Raw genomic sequence first — 21,046 nt, forward strand, 5'->3', positions numbered from 1 at the left:
AGTGGCATATAGGGCAAGAATGGATCTAGAATGAAGCAGTAATTGTACAGGAGGGAGGGTAAATTTCCAGCTTCAAAGAATTGTTCAAAAAATATGCCCATGAGCCAAGTGGAAGACACTCTCTACCTAAAAGTCTCCATGTTAATTAAATCAGGCAACTAAACATTTTTGTATGCTAACTTCTTGCCTTCTAGCAGATCACTCACTACAAGTGACAAGGGTTCTGAAGAGCAAGCTATGTTTTAAATTTCACCTAGGCAGTTAATTTGCATAGAAATAACTGAGTAGTCCTTTAATTATCCTATAGCTCTGTTGAAGATAGACAAGAGCCATAGCTCACATTCTCTCAGTTACGTTTTGCAGCAAGAATAACAAGTAGCTAGAAAAAAAGCAGTTTTGTTATTGGAGTCAGGACACGCATGTCCGAATTCACACAGGGAGCAGATGTCACAAGTAAGAAGATACCATTTATCCACAGTCACCGCTTGGGGCTGAACCCAGAGAAAGTTGCGTAGTTGCCTGCAATCAAGAAAAGTTTCTCTTAAGGTGCTGTTTCTTTTACAACCAAGACAAGCCTTTTGCATTCTTAAAACACCTACTTTTCTCCCATCAGTCATTGTTTTAATTAAAGAGGAGGAATACCACAACAAACAACTTATGCAGAAGATATAGAGATATTTTGAAGAGCTTCCTTTACAAGAGCTCCTCTTGAGACCCTGTCTCTCTCAGAGAGTGGATCTCCAGTCTGAACTACTCTTCTCTGTGAACAGGTAAATATGTATGCTTTTACTGCCTTTTCATGTTGGGCAGGTTTGTGGCTTGTATTTAATAAGCATATCTTATGCTGGCACTCTTGAAAATGAAAAAAAAAAAGGTTTGTTGAAAGCAAACTATTAAAGAAATTCAGAATGCTGAGAAATGAGAGAGAAAGATCATCAAACAGCAAATTGCTGGTTATTTTCACAAAGAAAAATAAGCTGTCTGCTGTTCTTTCTTCCTTAATTTGACTCAGCAGCTTCTCTTCATGTTGACCATGATAGAGTTCTGCTTACAGCCTTACTTTTGTTAAACTCAGCAACAAGATTTTTTTGAAGACCGAGTTTTGCAAGAATAAGGCAATCTCAATCTTACTGTACATAACTTCTGATTTGATATGTTTCTGGGCAGTATTTGTCTCATACCTAAAGAATGAAATACAACTCTTTCAAAGTAATTTTGTCAAAGCTATACTCAGTGTTTGTGTTTGCAGATATTTAAGATGTTTTTTATTTCAATTCACAAGTGGGAATAAGAAGCTTTGAACTTTAAACTTAATTATTATGACATGCCAGTTGTGTTGTTATTTTCACTTTTTCTGATACAATTTGTTCAGGAAACAACATAAAATGAAGTAATAATAAAAATATTGGTCTGGTTCTATAATCTTTTATTTGAGTGAGTAATAGCACTGAGGCTGGAGGGACTGCTAGTCCTACAGGTAGAAGAACAGTGATTGGAACATTTTGTTTCTGAAATATTTAATCAATTAATAAAATACAAGAAAGATGTATAAAAATTCAGTGGTGTTGGACTTTTCAAGAGGCACAGCAACTAAACAAACAGTTGAATGATCTAGCAGCAGCAGGAGACCTGCTAATGCAAATACTTAGTGGTGTGACTCATAAAAAACAAGCTGAAAGAAAACATTAACCAGCTTGCCCTTTCTCCTTCCCTCCTTCCCTCCTATCTGCTTCCCTCTCCCTTATCCTCTATCTTATAAACACAAGCAGATCAACACCACAGAATTTTTCCCTGCTTGCTTGGTATATCCAAAAGAATTGGTAAGGAAGGCAAAAATGTGATGTCATTCCATTTTAAATTGCAAACCAATCTATCAGTCTCCCTCTTGCTGAATCCCCAAAAGAGGTTTTAAGAGCTTTCAATCTGTCTTACTACATTTGTTAGTCACCAGATCTGTATATAGGGCTAGTTCAAACACAGAGAACAATCCTGGAGTAAAAAAAGCCATCAAGTCTAAGACTTCAAATGTAGTGGTGCTGCAAAAACTCCTTAGAGGCTTTAGAACCTAATTTTCAGAACTGTAACTATCAGACATTACTGTACAATCTCAACCTTCAGCAATCTTAATCCATTTGTGGGATTTCATATGAACTAATGTTATCCTTTGGTTCTCTGCTTTCTTTCTCTCTGTGTTTGTTTCAGTGGATACTGAAAAGCTGGGTTAAAAGCTGGCTGTACTGTGATGTGTTTGGAGTTTTCTCTGCAGTTGTCCATGGCTTTATTATTTTAAATTTTCTTTCCAGGAAGCTGCAGTCACATGAATTTAACCAACATACCTCTCACATTGCAAAGTGGTCACATTAGCAAAGGGACACGTTTGAGCCAATGTGAGATTCAGATTATTAGAATTGAAGAGTATTAATTGACTGTGGTTGCCATATACAATTATAATTCAGGGGGAGAATATTATCTTAAGGAGCTCCCTAAAGCAGAGGCTTTACTTCTTTAGAGAAATTACCAACTGTCAGTGCTTACACTACCCTGTGAACATCAGTGGAGATTGTGCATATTGCAACTCCAAGCCCACCATAAAGACTGCAGAATTAAGATGCTGCTGAGATTATTCCAGCATCTTCTTTTTTTTATATGGGATGTAAAAAAATTTGCTCATCTCACTCATCACCAAGCTAAACTGATGGGTGCTTAGAAATGTACTTACATCTGCTCATTTTTCTCCAGACTACATCTTAATGGCACAGTTATAAGTTACTCTTGTTTTTTGCTGAAATTTAAAAAGTAAAATCTATCCTTACTGTTTCTCATCTAATATTTAAATAGCCTGATTTGTTTCTTGGAAACCTTAATTCTCACTGAAATAAACTGGTAGAGGAACAAGTTTCTAAAATACATGTTTCCAACCACTGGGAGGAAGTCTATTTTACTAATATATTTATCATTAATCTGCAGTAATGATCCAGAAACTCAAACCAGCAGGAAGGATAAAAATATAAAGGCAAGCCTTAAATAACTTGTTGACAGAGAAGATTTAGAAGTAAATTTAACCTCATTCTCAGCTACAGTGGCCACCTGCCACTCTGGTTTTGCATGGAATTTTATTCTCTACTATTTACTGCTTCATCAAACATCTGTTGAGCAGACACTGTGCCTTGAGCCTTCACAGAAAACTACAGAGCTGAATGCAGCACCATAAGAGAAGGCAGGATGTGGGAGTGGTGCTACAAGTCTGTTCTCTAAGCCTGTTTGAGGGTACACCATCAGCACCTTCTGCTCTTGATATGGGCTTTGTAGGCAGGGCTGGTGGATTCTACAGGTCCTGAAGTCATGGAGCTAATTAGGCATTACAGATTACAGTGATGTAGTACCTCAGCCTGGGTGAACCTATCCACCAGCCATATGGGGCACTGCAGGAATTCTGTGTCTGGAGAGACACTCGAGACAGAAATGTTCAGTCTGATAAAGGAGAGTATCTTGAGGCCATGTGTCAAGTTAGGCTTGGAGTGGAGGAATTAACATCTTCACCTGAGACTCTGCTGAGTATTGCTTTTCTGTGTTCACTGCAGAAGATGCATCTGCACAGTGAAAGGAAGGATGAACAGATTCAGTCTGTTTAAAAAAACCAGCAAGATCAAATATAGGTTTGCAGACTGAGCTTCATTTTTCCAAAATAAAACTCATGATCCAGTGATTCCAAGACCTTCACATTCAAAGGAAAAACAAACAATATAAATGCTGATGGACATGTATGAGATTTGATTCATGGTATTAGTAAGAAGTCAAATTATTACTGTCATTTTTAGTAATGAAATTATTTCATCAACAAGTTTTAAAATAATTAGGTTAATGTGTTTTATAATATTTTCAACAGATCTCAGTCTGGATGTAGATGGATGATGCTTGTTGAAATGCAGGGATGTCTGCTGAAATATTTAACATTTTTTACAAGGGCACATTCCATGGCATTGCCATGTCATGTGTTACCTTGGCTGTAACATTATATTGCCTAAATCACTATGAAAGCACAGTTCAATGCATTGTGCAAGAGACCTGGTGACTGCTTCCCAGCAATGATGAGAATGAGTTATGAGCCTCTCTGCTTCTTCCTAAAATAACAGGGAATGAATTTCATGTGGGCAAACACTTGACTCATTCTTCTTGGAACTGATAGCTTACCACACAGGACTTGGAGGCTGCTCAGTGAACCAGTCCACGGTTCACAGGAAGCAGAAGCCTCCAGAGAAGCTCAGACACTCAAAGAATAGCATTCTTGGCCAAAAATAACTCTGAGCACTGAAAACAAATTGAAAAAAAGTGTTGGTCTACTTGTAAATCTGTTGCAGCAACATGTACCTCCAGTCATCTCTGAGATGAATGGTGCATCCATCTTTGTCTCTTCGCTCTTCTGTTTTCAACCAAAGCTTCTTCCCAACCAAGCCAGCACTACATAGGATATACATAGGCTTGTGACCATGAGTCACAGGATCTATGTCAGCTGCTGCTGGTGAGGAGCCCTGGTGCAAGAGGAGAAGGTAAGAACGGTGGCCTTGGGGCAATTGAAGTGATACAGAGGTATCTGCACAGGGGCTGAGAAAAGCAGGAGGGATGAGGACAGGCTGGAACTGTAGCAATGGCAGTGTGGGAGAGGACAGTCTCACATAGGATGCTGTACAAGCAGGATGGATGGGCATCATCCTTGGAGTGTCCTGAATGAAAGTGCAAAGGATGCAGTGCACCACATTGTGTTGGGGGTTTCAGCAATGTTTCATATGAGTGTGTGTGAACGTGGGTGCTGGGGTGAGAAAAACCCAGAATAGCAGAATCAATACATCTCTTCTCTCTGTTCACACCCGCTGGTGAACTGGAGGTCACCTTTCCTCCTGCATCCTCCACAGATGCTGTCTGGCTTGCTCTTGGGTCTGTAGCAGACTGTGAGGAATGGCATGGCCAAGGTTTTGAGTCTATGTGTTTTGTCTTGACTGACAGACTTCTGCAGACACTTTGGCACAGAGTAGAAAATGGCTCACTGACAGCAGAAGGAATATGTCCTTCTTGGAGATGTGAATTCTTCCTTGGATGAAAGAGCTGCTGTGTACTGCCAGCCAGCATTCTTGCTAATGTTAAGTTTCCAAATTAAAAAATATGATTTAACTGTACACAAGGCAATATGTGCTATGAAGTGCTGCAGTGCCATTAATCCTTGTGGACTGTTGTGTAGATAGGGAACCAAACCCAAACCTACATATCTTCTTTCCTGTACTAGTGCTCCCTTCCCTACTCACTGTGCCACCACTCCTTCATGACAGTAATAAAATATTCATTCCTCACTTGTGAGGGGAATAAAGACAGTAATCAGCCTGACAAGAGCAAGGGAAAGGGTCTGGAAATGTTTGGTGATAGTTGGAGGGAGAAGAATTGATCATTCTGCAAAGTGTGGTCACTCCTCATTCCTTTGCTTCTGAAAATATATAATTCCAGTACTGGTACCAGGGAAAGATCTTTGCTATCCCTGGGAAAATTTCAGGTATGCCTGCTCCAAGAAGCATATTTAGCATCCTCATTTGTATGTTGACAAATCAGCCTTCGTTCCAGAAATGGCACGAGTCTCCCAGGAAAGAATAACTTTTCTCTTCCAGAGTACTCGTGGCCTGAGGCTGATCTCTGTAAGCTGTCTACAACAGAGGTTTCTCTGCACTGGGAAATTATATCCATGCTGGAACAGGAATGCAGGAAATTAATGTGGTAACAAACACTGTGCTAAACATAACCATCTATATTTGGAGTTGGACTCTTCTTTGTGCTTACCTACACAGGAAGCTATAAAAGGATCTTGAAGTGGACAAAATTATTAGAATCAGAGTCTTTAAACAATACATGAAATATACCAATTTGAAAGACATGTTTAAATACAACTTATTTGAGTAAAGAGAGCATGAAGCAAGTAGTCTAAAGGAGACTTACCATTGTCTAAGTTGGTCGTAGCAGCTTCATGCTGAAGTTGAGTTTGTACTCAGTAACAGAGATAAGTCAAATAAAAACCCCTGTGAACATCTTTATAGACTCCATGAGGATCATGTTTTTATTTTAATATGCTAGAAGAAGTATGATTAACATGGTTATGCTTTCCTGAAGACACATGTGTGGAAAAAAAACCTAGGAAGCATCCAACACCATTTGGCCATTCCTGCAGAGGGTTAGGAGGTGCCATTTAAAAATGGCAGGCCCAGACTGACAAGAAAATCCAGTTTGTTAAATTTCTTTTAGGGCCAAACCTCCTCTGTTCTGGCCAGTTGCTGGACCTGTGCATCACTAGGAGTGCTTCCTGTTACAATATGTTATTTTTGAACACAGATAGGTTTCATTTGCCTTCTCTGAGAACTGCCATATGTAAGTACAAGTAATGGGTTTGAACAAATCATAATAATACTGGAAACATTAGACAGTAACTACTAAATCCTGCAATTATTTTATTAATTTTTTTCTTTGTTACTAAGGTAGTAAAAGTAATTGAAATGCTAATCTAGAGTATTTACTAGGCGTTATGTCTACTTTATACTCAATTCATGTTGCAGTGCTGTGGGTTAAAGACAGAATTGCTATTAGAAAAATACAAAATTCTTGGATCTCTGCAGTTTTGACTTAAGGGATTGAGCTGCATTAATTGTACTTGTTTTCTGCCCACAGGGTGTAAAGTGATGATCAAACAGTTGGCATGCCTTATATGACTTTGATATTGTTGTATCCTAACAATAGATCTGCAATAGCAGGAATTTCTCCAAAAGTTAGCCCATAGGGTAACTATTTTTGCAGGCAGTGTAGTGCAGGTGTGAAAAATCTAGAGAGGGTGTGACCTTGGGGAGTTCTATACTTGGTGTGTTCAGAGTCAGATCATGGGTTCTTTTTGTTGAGCTTGGATAGAGTTACATGAAATATTTTTAAAATTAAGGGATATACATAGTACAAGGTGGAAAATGCTGGTGTTATTTTAAGTCTGTTTTCATGCAGCATAGAAAGTGACACAGTGTTTTGGATCCTTCTTGTCTTGAGAAGAAAAGCCAAGAAATTCTGTTTTTAAATCCTGATAGTGACATTTACTCAGAGCCAGAAAGAATGAGGTAGCTCCTGAGGCACAGTTACCCCACTTTTGCTGGAGGATCACTAATTCCCCTACAGTTACTGTACTTTCAAAATGTAGAAACAATTCTTATGTTATGAAGGTTAACCAGATCATGTATGATAAATTGCTTTGAAGACTGAGTATTGAAGAAATTACATACTTTTAAATAGGACTCAGTATTTAATAGCCTATCAGATAGCTGGCTCCTGCTCCTTCTTCCTTGCAACAATTTTGCAATTTGTTTTAATGACAGAGAATGACCTCCAGAGTTTCTACAATTTTCATCCACGTTTTATTTGAAGACTGAAATGCCTATTCTAAATGACTCTTTGTGTTGTCTCCAACTCCAGCTCCATGTAGCACTTTTAGTCCTGTGATGATTCAGGAGACAAAACATCTACTTAAACGATAAGATTCTTTCACATTTGAGGTATTTTGTCTTGTATCTGAATTCCAGCATTATGTCAGATGCAGATTTTCTCTACTTTCATCACTCATTATCCACTATTCAAAAAGAAAGCCAGTGGTTCCATCAGCTGAATACTTCAGTATATACATGTGATCAAAGTGAAATCATGACAAATGAACAGCATAAGAAAAGCATAATTATACAATTGCAGGCAGAAGAATCAAGCGTGTGTCCACTTACTGTATTTGGACTGGAGGCAACTATTCTTTTGTAAGAATAATTTTCCAGCTATGGGGAAATAAACTTAAAATTTCTGGCATATCTCTTAATCTGAAAATTCATGGGAATTTAGAGCTGTGTGTGAAACTTTTGGTTAAGACCCAGCTCTGGGGAAAGTGAAGTGTTGATGAAGTAAGTTATGGTAAAATGATGACAGATAAATCTGTGAGATAAATGGTGTGATAAATCTGTGAGGGTTTGCCAAGAGAGATTATTCTTGTTTGTGCTGTTTGGTAATCTGTTCTGTGTGCATGCTTGTGTCAGTTCTCAAAGTCAGGTGCTCAGGTGCTGAGCTGACTGTCTCATTAGTCTGGGTGGATATGGAAGTTTTTGGAAGTTGCACCAGTTCCCCTGTGCATGTGGGAATAGGCAATGCTCTTCTGAATCCTTGACCTGGTATCTTCACTTCAGGAGTAGGGAACAGCAGGAGTGGCCTCAGGTCCTGTAGCCTGGTGCAGAGCCCCTGGCCTTGTGCCATTGGCATTTTGGATGATTTTTAGCTCTTGCTCATCCTTGTCTACTCCCCAGCTCATTCCAAAGAGCATGTTGGATTCTGGCTTTACACCCTTACACAAGGGCTTCTCTCACACCTCAGGTGCTGGGAGAAGGAAGAGAGAACATGGTCCAGGTTTCTGAACGTGCCAGAGCCCCACACAACAGGTTGGCAGGACATTATGTGACCATAGCCTGGCTGATGGACACACAGCTATGCAGGGTATGTCTCTCTTCCCAGTGCAGACATCCAGATGCATTTTAGTGGGAATTCCTCACTGTTCCTGCAGAAACTTACAGGGCTATGGTAGTATTTCAAAGTTCAGGGTTGCTCAAACCTCTGGAACAGAATTTGGTCTGTACTAAGTAAATTGTATTGAATTTAGAATCTGTTGTTGACTTCAAGTTAAATCAACAAATATGAATGAGAAACAATTAAATACATTGCTCGCTAACTGCACAGAAGATGTATGTGTTCTATTACATCTCATTCTGTTATTTTTGTCCTTTGGTTAATAAATATAATAAACATGCCCAACCTAAATACATTACTGCAGGATGCTAATATACTGAGGATATTGAATATAATAGTTGTCCTGGAGAAATTGTCCAACAGAACAAATAAGAAAATACACAAATAATTTTATATGATTTGATGTGATTATTCTGTCTTAAATTTCTAAGGACAGTAATTATCACTCTAATTACTTTCTCAGGAGTCCTAAATAGCAAAATAGAAGAACAAAGGATTACCAGCAGAGTCACAGACCAGTAACAGATTTAGACTATCTATAGTGAATTTCACTCTAGTTTATTTTAAACAGTTGATTGTGCAGCACATGCATACCTAAGAGATCCTTTCCTAAGAAAAGTAAAAATAGTGATGTGTGCCATATTTGTGCTTTATAAAGATGTATATTCATGAACATAATTTGTCTGACCTTGGTCAAGCTTTGTTTATCTGTCTTATTTGAGAAGAAGACTTCTCATCTTTTATGAAAAATGTATTTGCTGATAAATAAATAAATAAATAAATAATTTATTGCAAAGCAAGCCAGCTACATTTTTCAGTAAAACAAACAAAATTCCCAAATTCAGAGCTTTCAAGCCCACAAGAATGTTGGACTAATCACTCAGTATTATTTTGTGTTCTTTTGTAAAGGTTTCAACACTGCAATTTAAATCAGCAGGCTACCTATTCAATATGATTTTCAGAGAGATTCCAGCTGAGCCCTGATCTGTAAAAGTATATACTTTAAAAAGGTTCCCATTTTTGTAGTGTAAGTGCTCAAGGACTGAATGAAAGAGTGAAATCAAGGTGAAGGCCTATTTTTAGTTTTGCATTTTCCATGGCCAGGTTGGTTAAAAATAGGATGTGTGAACTCTGGAGTAAGAATTGAAATGCAGACCACAACCATGTATTTCTTTAAATAGCACATGGTTAAATAGATACCCATACTTTTACTTCTACATGAACAATGCTCCATGGATTTCTTCAGTAAATAAAAAACCCCAGGAAATTGATGCTTTGAGCCTCCAGAGTTTTCATACATCCTTGCAAGACCAGTGTAAGAAATCCACTTACTCTTTCTGTCATTTTTCTGTTATCAATCATGTAATTCATGCTGAAGGAGTTGAATCAGAGCCTGTTATACATATACATAGAGCAGATAGCTCTGAAAGCAGATGCCCTGAAATACAAAGTCATCCTTTGCAGGGAACAACTCTGATCTTGTCTGTGTTGAAGATATTCCCATATAAGTAGTATTTCCTGAGTTTTCCAGTGGTTTTCCTTAAACTCAACAGGCTTGGTTGATTTTGGGGTTTTAGGCTGTCATTGTGTTCTATTTCCAAAATATGATTGAAAGAGGCCTGTGCTTTAATCTCCATGTGACTGCTTGATTTTTAGGTCCCAAACACCCACCATCCCAACTGCCTATATCTGAAACATGATCTATAACTTCCTGCAGATTTGCATAGAAGCTCACAAATATTAGTCATTTTGAGGAATGACGCTCATTTTAATACCAACAGCCATTATGTGCCAAATAACTTCATGTCTCCATACCTGTGCACTTGTATTGGTAAAAATCATTTGTGTCATGCAGGACTGCAGGGCAGCATAGATGAGTCCTTGTATGGCCTCATATCACTTTAAAGTTTACTGCTTGAAGGCTGTGCATCAAAGCATTTTGTGCATCATTAGCTTGTTCCTTGCCAGATGACGTGGTACCCACACAAATATTACCATCTGGTAACTTCTGCTTAAAGCAGCTGTTGTCAGAATATTCCAGAATTTTAATCAGTCTCTAGATTTCTAAATTCCCAAGTCAAGATACCTTAGATGTCATTGCAGACAGAAGAGCTTCTTGCATGACAGGGCTGCACTACAGTGTGCTCCTTGGGCTGTGTCCATGCACAAAAGGGCCACGTGGCAGATATAAGATGACAATTGACTTGTTCTAGGACAACTTCTCATGGGAACATCTTCCAGGTCATACCAAAAGAGCTAAGAGTGCAAGAGAACAAGAGCTGTCCACTAAATTGTGGTGGTCTAAAAGTTGCTTTGGCTCTTGAGTTTTAAGGTAGCATGCAACAGAAAGTGTGCTGTTTATTTTGGTGTGATGCTTCTTAATGACTCTGTGCTGATAAAAACAAGCTACTTTTAGGATTTGGGATATTTGGGTCAGATAAAAATAAAACACTGAAACAGCCTGGGCTAAAAAGGAAAGGAATCTTCTATACAGCTTTGCAAATGGGAAAATACTAAAGGAAAAATATTCAATGTGTTTTTTTTTTTTTTTTTCCACAGGGATTTATCTATAACTTCATAAGGACACAGTAGTGGGAAGATATTGATAAAAAAACTGGCAAAAGTAGGTCTTGCATTGCTGATATATAACACTTGTGAAAACTTATCCTCCATTTCCTTGACTCACCATAAAGTTTACATTTTAAGACGCAGGAATTACTTGTAGACATTTCTGTGTAATATAGTAGCAAGGAATAGTGTTGATTTAGCTACAAATACTGGATGTATTTCTTTATCAACACAAATGTGGATTTTTGTCCAGTGAATTTTGTTTTCCAGTCAGTGGACTTCTGTCATTAATGTGTCATGTAATTAGTATGACACATAGCTGTAACTGTAGAAAACAACTAGGTGTTGCTGAAAACTATGATTCCTTCTAGGAATTTTTGGAGGAGAGAAAACTGCAGAATTATCACTGTAACAGCAGGTAAAATGTCACCCCCTACAGAAGAATTTCACTGTGATGGGATTTCTATTTTTCTAACAGCAGAATGTAGGTAAAAAGTCAGTGGGTACTTTCTTTAAAGGTTTAACACAAAAGAGTTCAAATAAAAATTCTCCATCATCTGATTTTACTAGTTACCAAGACAAACAAACAAAAAAAACCCCTCCCCCCCCATAAATCTGTAGTATTTAATTTCCCTGAACCTTAAAAATTTGTGTGCTGTTGTTTTTCACATCCCCTTCTTATAGTGGTCAAAATTTGTGTTCATATTTGCCATGCAGCCCTTGAAAAAACCACCAGCTGCAAAGACTGGGATACTCTTCTAGAAAGTGCAGATACTAATATTGCTCCTGGGGAATTCTCTTGGGAAGTGTTTTCCAGTATAGACACTCATGTATACAGATATCACAAAGAGAGAGAAGGGTTTTTCTGTGGTTCTTGTGTTCTGAAGATTCTCAATGCTCTACTTTCCTGCTGAATGCTTATTAAACTTTTTCCACATTAGATGGTGGCAGATGAAGTTGTGTGGGATTGATATCTGTCTGTCCCACAGAGTCCAGGAAAAGGTGGAGTACTTGCCCCAGCAAGGTCAGAGTTGCAGATAAGTGGTTGGTGCCTTCTGCCCTTGGCACTGGGTGTTTTCTGCTGTTTGTGGTGAACTCCCTGCTCAGTTCTGGCAGAGTGGCTGGGTACCCCTTCACCTGACACTGTCACTTCTCAGGTGATTAAGGGTCTGGATCTCCTAGTTTTTCACAGTTATTGTCACTGGTTTGCTTCATGTCAGAATACAAGTCAAGAGCAAGCCACATTTATTCTGTGTTAAATGACTGCACAGAAATAGCACAGGAGATTTATTTGGATGAATATGCTGAAGCAGAGTATATATGAGGACATATACTTTCTGCATTACACTCACTCATGTTTAATGCATATTCTTTATTTTGTATGCATATCAGTCCAGGCAAGAGAGTGGGTTTCTGCAAAGCACTTTGTTTTTCCTTTTCTCTGGCTTCTCTGAAGGCAGAGACACGCTCCAGGCACCCACACTCTTTTATGCATATTTACTGCTGTTCATCAATCAGAGAGCCACAGTCAGATCATCAAGGCACGTTGCAACCTTTGTCATGAGCAGCTGCTGGTGTATTTTTTCCCCTTCTAGCATTTAATTGCTCAGTTCCTACTTTATCATAGATTTAATAAGGTGTTTTTCTCAACTGTTCAGGTGCTCTAGTTAAAGTACAATTATAGTAATTATATTAAGGAAAGTTATGAGCTGAAAAAATGTACAAAGACTTATTTTGAAATGAGGTAATATTAGCAACAAAAATGACATGAAGTTTGGAATTTGACCAAGATAGAGCAGATTAAAGAAGGCAGGTTTTTTATCAGGATATTTTTTGAAAATCATAGATGTGTTGAAAGAACTGGGATTATCACAACAATGCTGATTTGGAAATGACAAAGGAATTAGATTGTTTAGTTCTCACACTTGACACTTGACTAGATCAAGAGTGATTCCATTCAAGCAAATATAATTCTGCCAATAGAAAACCAAATGAGATAGGATGAGAACTGACTTAGAGAATCCTTTGAAAGCGTTATGTACAAGTAAACTCTAATATCTTCTACTTACTATATTGGCAAAAATCAAAACAAAGAGGGACTCCTCTTTTTTTACTTTTGTGCCCTAAACAACACAGGAAAGTGTGTGGATGACAAATGTCATTGCAATATGAATTACATATATGCACACACCCTACTGGTACAGAAATCATGGCACTTTGTAGGGCATTTTGCTGCCTCCTACTCATCCAGTTTGACAGATTAAACTTCAGAAAAAATAATCATCAGGAGAAAGGGAGCCTGCAAAGCCATGGCATCTCATCAGTACTTGGCTTCTCTTAACAAAACTCTCCATAGGCAGAACACAAACACCAAGTTGTATGTCTTGAGAACCATCTGATATGATTGAATTTCTGGTTGGTATACCAGCAGTGGTCTGCCTTGTGCATTAGGAACAGACCATGAGAGTACTCTGATTTTATCAACCCTCCTTGTGCAACACTCATATTTCTATGAGTTTTAGAGGATATAGGGACATATGGCTTTCTGAATCATTTTTGGCTATTGACTGATCAGGTCAGATATCCTGCTTCCTACAATGGACATGACCTAATGCTTCACACTTGTAAATATCAACTACTCAGGTGCTTCCAGTTTACAGACAGAAAGTAACATCTGTCTGCTCTTGTCACAGCTTCAAGAATTTAAACCAATTATCTATATTCCTTAATCAATAGTTAATGCTGTTTTAAAGCCAGTTCCACATACTGCCTAAACTTATTTACTTCTGTTATTACATACAGAAGAGTCTCTTTTTGTAAAGCAAAGAGGCATCTATTGTTTTTGAACTGCAAGTTAGAAAAATGTAAGTCCTCTTCTCCCCCTCTCTTATATAAGCATGATAATAAGATCTTAACTGAGTGTATCTCAAAAATGAGAGAAGGAGAAACTACAGATTGCTCTGCAACACTACTGATGGAACTATTTCTGGTACTAAATTTTGTTCAGTTGTAAATCTGTGTTGGCTTGAGCCCTCAGCCACCAGCTATGGATTTAATCAATGTTTGGAGCTGAATGAATAATTCAGTATGATCTATTCTCTTTCAGCTTGTGAAATCTATCTTCAGGTTTCATCTCTCCTATGTATTTTTCCAGATACAATCCAAATCCTTTGAAAGCTGTTCTTGTGTCCCTTTAGGATAATGGTTCAAATAACACAAGCAGTCTCTCAAGTACTGCAAGGAGTTTTACTTAAACAGCAACAAATAAAGAATTGCTGTGCAAGAGCAAACCTGCAAAATTCAGTCCTGATGTTGTAGTCCCTGAGTTAAATGGGTACATGGGTGATATTCTAACATAGTCAAAGTGAATGGCACAGCTCCCATGGACTTGTAAAAGAGACTGGTTTCAGATTAGGTCCCAGTTCCTGCATGTGAGAATGGGAAATTCAGAGTTGTGAAAGCAGTTTTGAAATGTGTTTTCCATGTTCAGCTCTATGAAATATCTCTTGTTGGTTTAAAGAAAGAGAATACAAAGATAACTGAAATTGTTGAATTGGAAATATATGTATGAATGCCTATTCAAACACTTTTATTGAAGTTTTATGCAGAAAAATTCAGGTTGGGCATAATTGAAATATGACATTCTTACATTAAAGTGGTCAGATTAAGTTTTCTATTTTGAATGACCTGGTGTAAAATGATACCAGATGATTCACTCCCTCTTCCAAAAGCATGGCCTGGCTTCATAGATGTGATATAAACTTGGTGGAACATGCTGAGATTTAGGGGTGGGGATGGTCATTTGCTGGTTTAGAATGTGTTTGCTGGAGAAGCTGTACTATAGCAGTCCCATGTCTGGACTTAATGACCATCCTGCACCTGATTGTCTTTGTATTTTGAGCTTACTTCTGGTTCTGCTACACCTCCACTGCATTACATGTTCGAGTTGATGTACTTCATGTCTTTAGTAGAAGCCCAGGTGCAGTACTCAATACAGCTTGTAAGTAGTGTTTCCTTCTTTTTTTCCTGTTTCTATGTACATTCCACCCAGAACCCACTCTTTTTTACTGAATGCTTTTAGCTACTGACATCAAGAAAACAAAATTATACAATATTAAAACAATCAAGGTGTGACAGTTAATGGTGTTATGTTGAAATAGGCATAATGTGGTGATATCACGGGCAGCAGACTGATGTTCTTAATTATTCATTTTCATGCTTTTAGGTGCCTGGATTTTTAATGTAATGTAATTGGTATCATTTTATCACACTGTTACATTTAGTGCCTTCAGCTGGATTTAGGGATATGTGTGATGATTTGTTTTTTCTTCTGGTAACTGGCAACATTTGGATGAAATGCAGAAACAACATGTAAAATGACAGGTTGGTGAGAAGAAAGGTCAGAGAGGTATAATTCCCACATCATGGGGAAGATATAGGCTAAACAAGGTTGTCATACAGTTTTTCTCTTGCTACTTGTGTTGTGACAGAGCTGCTGCAAAGATTTCCAGCAAAGTGGGAAGGAAAATTTATTTCTGTTGCAAAAGTTAATGGTTGAGGCTAAGGCTGGAATTGGGTTAACTGCTCCTTGTCATGATTATAAGTGGTGGCAAGGAAATTGAGTTTGATTACTTACATTGCCCTGTTGACTTATTCCTCAGCTTTCCCTGGGACAGCTGAAACCACCTTAGCTTATAAAGGATTTGGGAGGAACCAAAGGTGTGAAAACTTCTGCTGTTTTCCTGTCCCTGTCTTCAACTTGCTTTTTCAAGTTGCTAGAGTCTGCATAGTAGAGATGGAGTCCTCTCCTGTATTCATCCTTGCCTGTATTTTTTTCCCCCATCTAATAGGATTGTTGCTGGCCTTGAAATGTAAATTTATTTGTCACAGGGGTGGGAGAACACCTCTGTATCCACATAAGACTTTTTCTTAACTGTGGAACTAATGCCACAGGTGGAAGTAGGAACAGGATCCATTTTTGGTATGACTCTTCCCTCACCTGGTGAATTGGTGTAGAATAAATTCCCTTCCTCACACACACCAGTAGGCAGCATCTCCCTCTATTGCTGTAGGAGGGAATGTGTTCTTTCAACTGTCTGTTTATAGAACCTAAATATCCATAAGTACATGGAAAAACAATACAGTTCACAGCAATTTTCAAGTCCCTTGTCCTTTGGAATAATTTGGGAACAGATTTAAACTGATCCAATTTTTAGCAGTGATTCTCTATACTTTGTATGGAAATTGCTGGAAATATTTCTGTTTACTCCTTTTTCCTTCTGGGCAAAAAATTATATTATGTTTCAGATCATGACCTGAAAATATCTATTACCCTTTGTTTCAGTGCAATGGAGAACATTTTGATTTTCATGGATGCTAGTTTGGATTTAGCAGCTCAGTTCTTATTCATCTTTCAGACCATTAAATCTGACATATGTACTCCATGGGAAATAGAAATCATTTTGTTCCTCGTGGTTATGAAATGATTAGAAAGGATGAGGTACATCTGTAATGGATGTCCATTAATATAATTATTGTATTTAATAATAGGAAACCTGCAGGCTTGGATTTTCTTAACGCTGTTACTGGGAGAATTACTAATACTGACCTTTTCAAAGGGCCATGGAGCTTTTGCTTTACTTCAGATGAAGGCAAATGGAGATGCTCACAGCACCCCCACCATCTGGAATACACTGCCCAGCAGCACTGAAGGAGAAATATAGCTTTTAGACAGGCTCTTGGTTCAACCCATTTATGTGTTGATGTTTCTTGGGTAAGATTTTCCACCTCTCTACTATAGCAATGTAGATTTGAGACTTATAGCAGAAATTCTGAGTGGGTGGTGGGGATGCAAACAGCTTAGGAAGCCAGTCTTGCTCCAGAGATGCTACTTGGATGGCAGTCAGACTCATCAGAGAGGCTCATTACAATTTCCTAATGTCACATTGCCATCATCCAACACAACAGCTTAACTGAATGCAAACGACATGTGTGAAATGCTTGAGTGTCTGGCGTCACCTATTTCATGTATAAATATTTAAATATTATCTTATGGAGTATTGTTTCTCTAACATGCAGCTCTGTTTTTCTAAGATAGACCAGCCATCCATCTGCCTCAAATATACAAAACCACCCATCTTTTCTATAACTGAAATGTACTCTTGTATAATTCAAACAAAGTTTTAGTCAGTTTCTGAAAAGCGACAGTAAATAATTCCATTTTCATGCTAGGGATATGGATTTTTGCTGTCTCTTTCTAGTGATACAGTCTCACAGTCTTCAAATTAATCCTGGCTCCACAGATCTGTTGGGCATAGCAAGTCACTGCAGATCTAGCTGCAGACAGCATCCATCTGATTCTGTTCATCCAGGAGGAACAGAATCCAGCTTCCAAAATCCATCCTTGGCTGGGTTGAAATTGGAAGTTCATGAGCATGCATGAAGAGATCATCTGCTTAAGGAAAGGCTGTTTCTCTCTTCTTTGGAGGGGGATGACTTACAAGAAAAAATGAATGCAGTAAATAGTTGAAAGCTGTGCCAGATTAAAACAGGACAGAATTGGATTGTTGGTTACCCAAATTTCTCTTTTTGTACTCCATTCTCTCCTCCAAATTGGCAGCCTTTTCATGAGCACTCATTCCTTCCCCTAGCTGTTGGCTAAGAGGCCATGTCTGAGGCTGCTGCAATATCATTCAAGATGAGAGTGCTTTTCTTAGAAACACAAGTTGTCATACTCCTATCCTTTCCTCTAAAAGCCAAATACATTCTCATGCCACACTGTTCCATGTGAAATGGCTGAAATAGTTCATTTTTCCTCACCAGACTTCAATGGCCACAGCATAAATATTAATTTAACAGCAGCCTGGTGACTGCCATTAACTTACCTCACGTTTGCATAGATTTTTCCATGGAGACATGGGGTGTCTTATTCTTGGGGGGGACTCCAGCTTAGCAAGGTGAGTAGGATGATGTTAATTGCACAGTCTTCCTTATTTCATTAGACTTCAACCTTTCTGAGTCATCTGCTGTTTCCTTTCTGCCTTGTGAAGTAATGAGTCTGTATTTTCCTTTGTTTTTCACTTAATTTTGAAGTGTTAATTGAACCTCCTCTTGATTGCTTTTTTTTTCCTATCAATCATTGTTTTTAAAACTCATTTTGCTTCTTGGTCTTTCTGATTCTGTTATTGTATTCTAGTGCTGTTTCCTCATATTCATTCTTGTGATATTTTTCCTTATCCATCCTTAGACCTGTGTCTTTCTTACACTTTTTGTATGATTTATAATCTTAAATATTAGTAAATATTCAAATTAGGAAAGATAAATTTTATTAAGATTTGATACAAAATAGTAATTTATTCTACACCTTTCATGGCAAGAACATAATTCTGGATATTCTTCTACATAAATACTTGTAGTCATTTGGATCTTTTAAATTACTTCCACATTGAGTGAAAAGAATTTTCTCTTCAGTTTCGGGTTCATTGCCTTTTACTTTCACTGCAGCTGTGGTTTTGTGTCAGTACAAAACACAAAAAGTGTTCCTATTGTTTAATTATACTTTTCCTACCAACATATGCATATAGATGTCTATACCTTTAAAAATAAGATTCTGCATCTAAAATTCACAGTTTGGTTCCTGTGGATCTGCTTCTTATTTCTTAGATGAAAAGAAAATCATCATCACTAATACTTTAATTATATCTGAAATCAATGGTGTTGATAGCACAGTTTTACCTGTGGTGCTATTGAAGGTGTATAGGTTCAAACCCTTACCCTCTGACAGTATCAGTAGATCAGAATTTTGTAGGCATTGCATGACTTTTCTGTGATTGCAGTGTAATTGAGGGACTGAAGTAGCAGTTTTATCCCTGATTCTTCCACTTTTGACACAGTTAAGGTACCTTATTTTGCCCAGGGATTTGTATTTCTACAGTAGAAGACAGTCAATATTGCCTCAGTAAAATGAGATTTAATAGAGAAGCATTATGGAACCTGTATATAGAGGATTGGTTATTAAGGATCTATATGTCTTTGAGAGAGAACAAATTTTTATTTAGAAAAATAGTTTGCATTTCTAAGTCTTAAGAGTTGTATGTGGGAATTTTCCAAAGTGCTCTTTATCATTGATTTCTAAAGGAATTAAATTAATCTGAGAAGATTTGATAAGAAAAATACTTGCTTTGAATATTGTATTCATGACATAATAATGTTTGCTCTTTATCCCTATAAAAAGCATATCTGGTATGAATATGTGAAACAACAGACTTTTAGGACAGTTGTATCTTCACAGGGCAATATATCTCGTCTTGATTTAAACAAGGAAAGCATTTGCCATTTCAATGAAGACAAAGATTCAGTAAAAGAGTGCACTCCTGGTTTATTAACCCACGCTCATTTAAGGCTTTCTCCTGAAATGCTAAACCTGCCTATTTCAAGGGTTAGCAGGTTTACAGCCTGCCTGTGGAACAATTTTCAGGCATTGTGGCTGATGTGAGAAGCAATAGCTAGAAGCTAGGAGGTACCAAACACCAGCTCACTGAAAGCTGATTCACTCTAAGGCAGCACATGAGTCACACAGTTTGGTTCAAACCAACACCTGCAGCCCTGAAACTGAGCTGCAGGTTTTGGTCAAGGGGAAAAGGACATAACTTCAGCTGCAAGAGAAAGAGGAAGATGTTGGTGCTTAGGGAGATGTTGAGTTCTGATTATTGGGGTTTAGTCCTTAGACAAGGACTAAGTGTGCTCATGGGATGAAACTTTGAGGGAGCAACTTTCCCGTGTGTTCAGGTGTCTCTGTGCACTGCCTTTGAAAGTGGGATATGTTTGGAATTAGCACATTTTCTCGGATATGAGGCATTGAGTCCAGTTGTTCCAGATGACAAGGTGGAGGTCTTTAGCCTTGTATTTTTAGTAACTGGCTGGTGTTAATTGTTTTGTGGGACATTCAGGTGTTTCCTCTGTCTTTTTTGGTAGCTTTCCATGACTTAGGTATGAGGAAAACATCTGAACTTTGCTGAACTTTTTCAGCAGCCTTTTATTACCTTCTTCAGAGAAGGGCAATTTGAGTAGTTGGTTTTATTTGTTACAGTAAGTCAACAGGTTTATAGCTCATGGCAGAAGGCAAAAACTTTGAATGCTTTCTGCCTTCTATTAGCTGATATAGCACAGTAAAAATTTCTCTGGTATGTTAGGGAAAATGGGTTTTGGGGTCAATTCCAAGATGAGGTGTATTTTGCTGCTGTGCTCCAAAGCCTGGATTGCTGTGTGTATGCATTGTGTGTGGTTGTGGCACACCAGTAAAAACTGACTGTATTTTCACGTGCTAAAATTCCACCAAGAGAGACTTGGAATTCATTAATGGAATTTTTGATGGAAAAAGAGAGACAGGTAAAGAAATTTTTTGGGGTTAAAAATATTCTTGAACTCTACTGAAATGCATAATTTGGACTTTTGGGGTGAATATATTCACAGCTGCAAAATCCAATCAGCACAGGAAAAAATACAGATAAATGGAAAAAAATACAGAATAAAGGTAAAAAAACCCCAAACCTTTTCATAAAGCAGACAAACTTATGGAACTAATTTTTGGCCTTTCTCTAAACATAAATTTCTTTATCTGAAGTGAAAATCTTCTGGACCATCTGAGTGTATTCTACAGCAGACACTAAAGAAATCCTGAAAAAAATGTTTTTGATGTCAGGGTTGGAGAGAAAAGAGTAGAAAAAAGAAAGTGAGGAAACAGACAGTATGGACAAGATTGAAATTAATATAGGATATATTACTATATATTACTAGCTGTAATATTTTTTTCAGTTTCTAGAAAATGCAAATTGCTGAAATTGAAGATCATGAAGAGACTTGATATCAGAGTTATGGCTGCGCAGTCTCAGACTACAAATGAGATTTGTATTAT

Source organism: Oenanthe melanoleuca, chromosome 3, assembly GCF_029582105.1.
Source record: "Oenanthe melanoleuca isolate GR-GAL-2019-014 chromosome 3, OMel1.0, whole genome shotgun sequence".
Lineage (NCBI taxonomy): Eukaryota > Metazoa > Chordata > Aves > Passeriformes > Muscicapidae > Oenanthe > Oenanthe melanoleuca.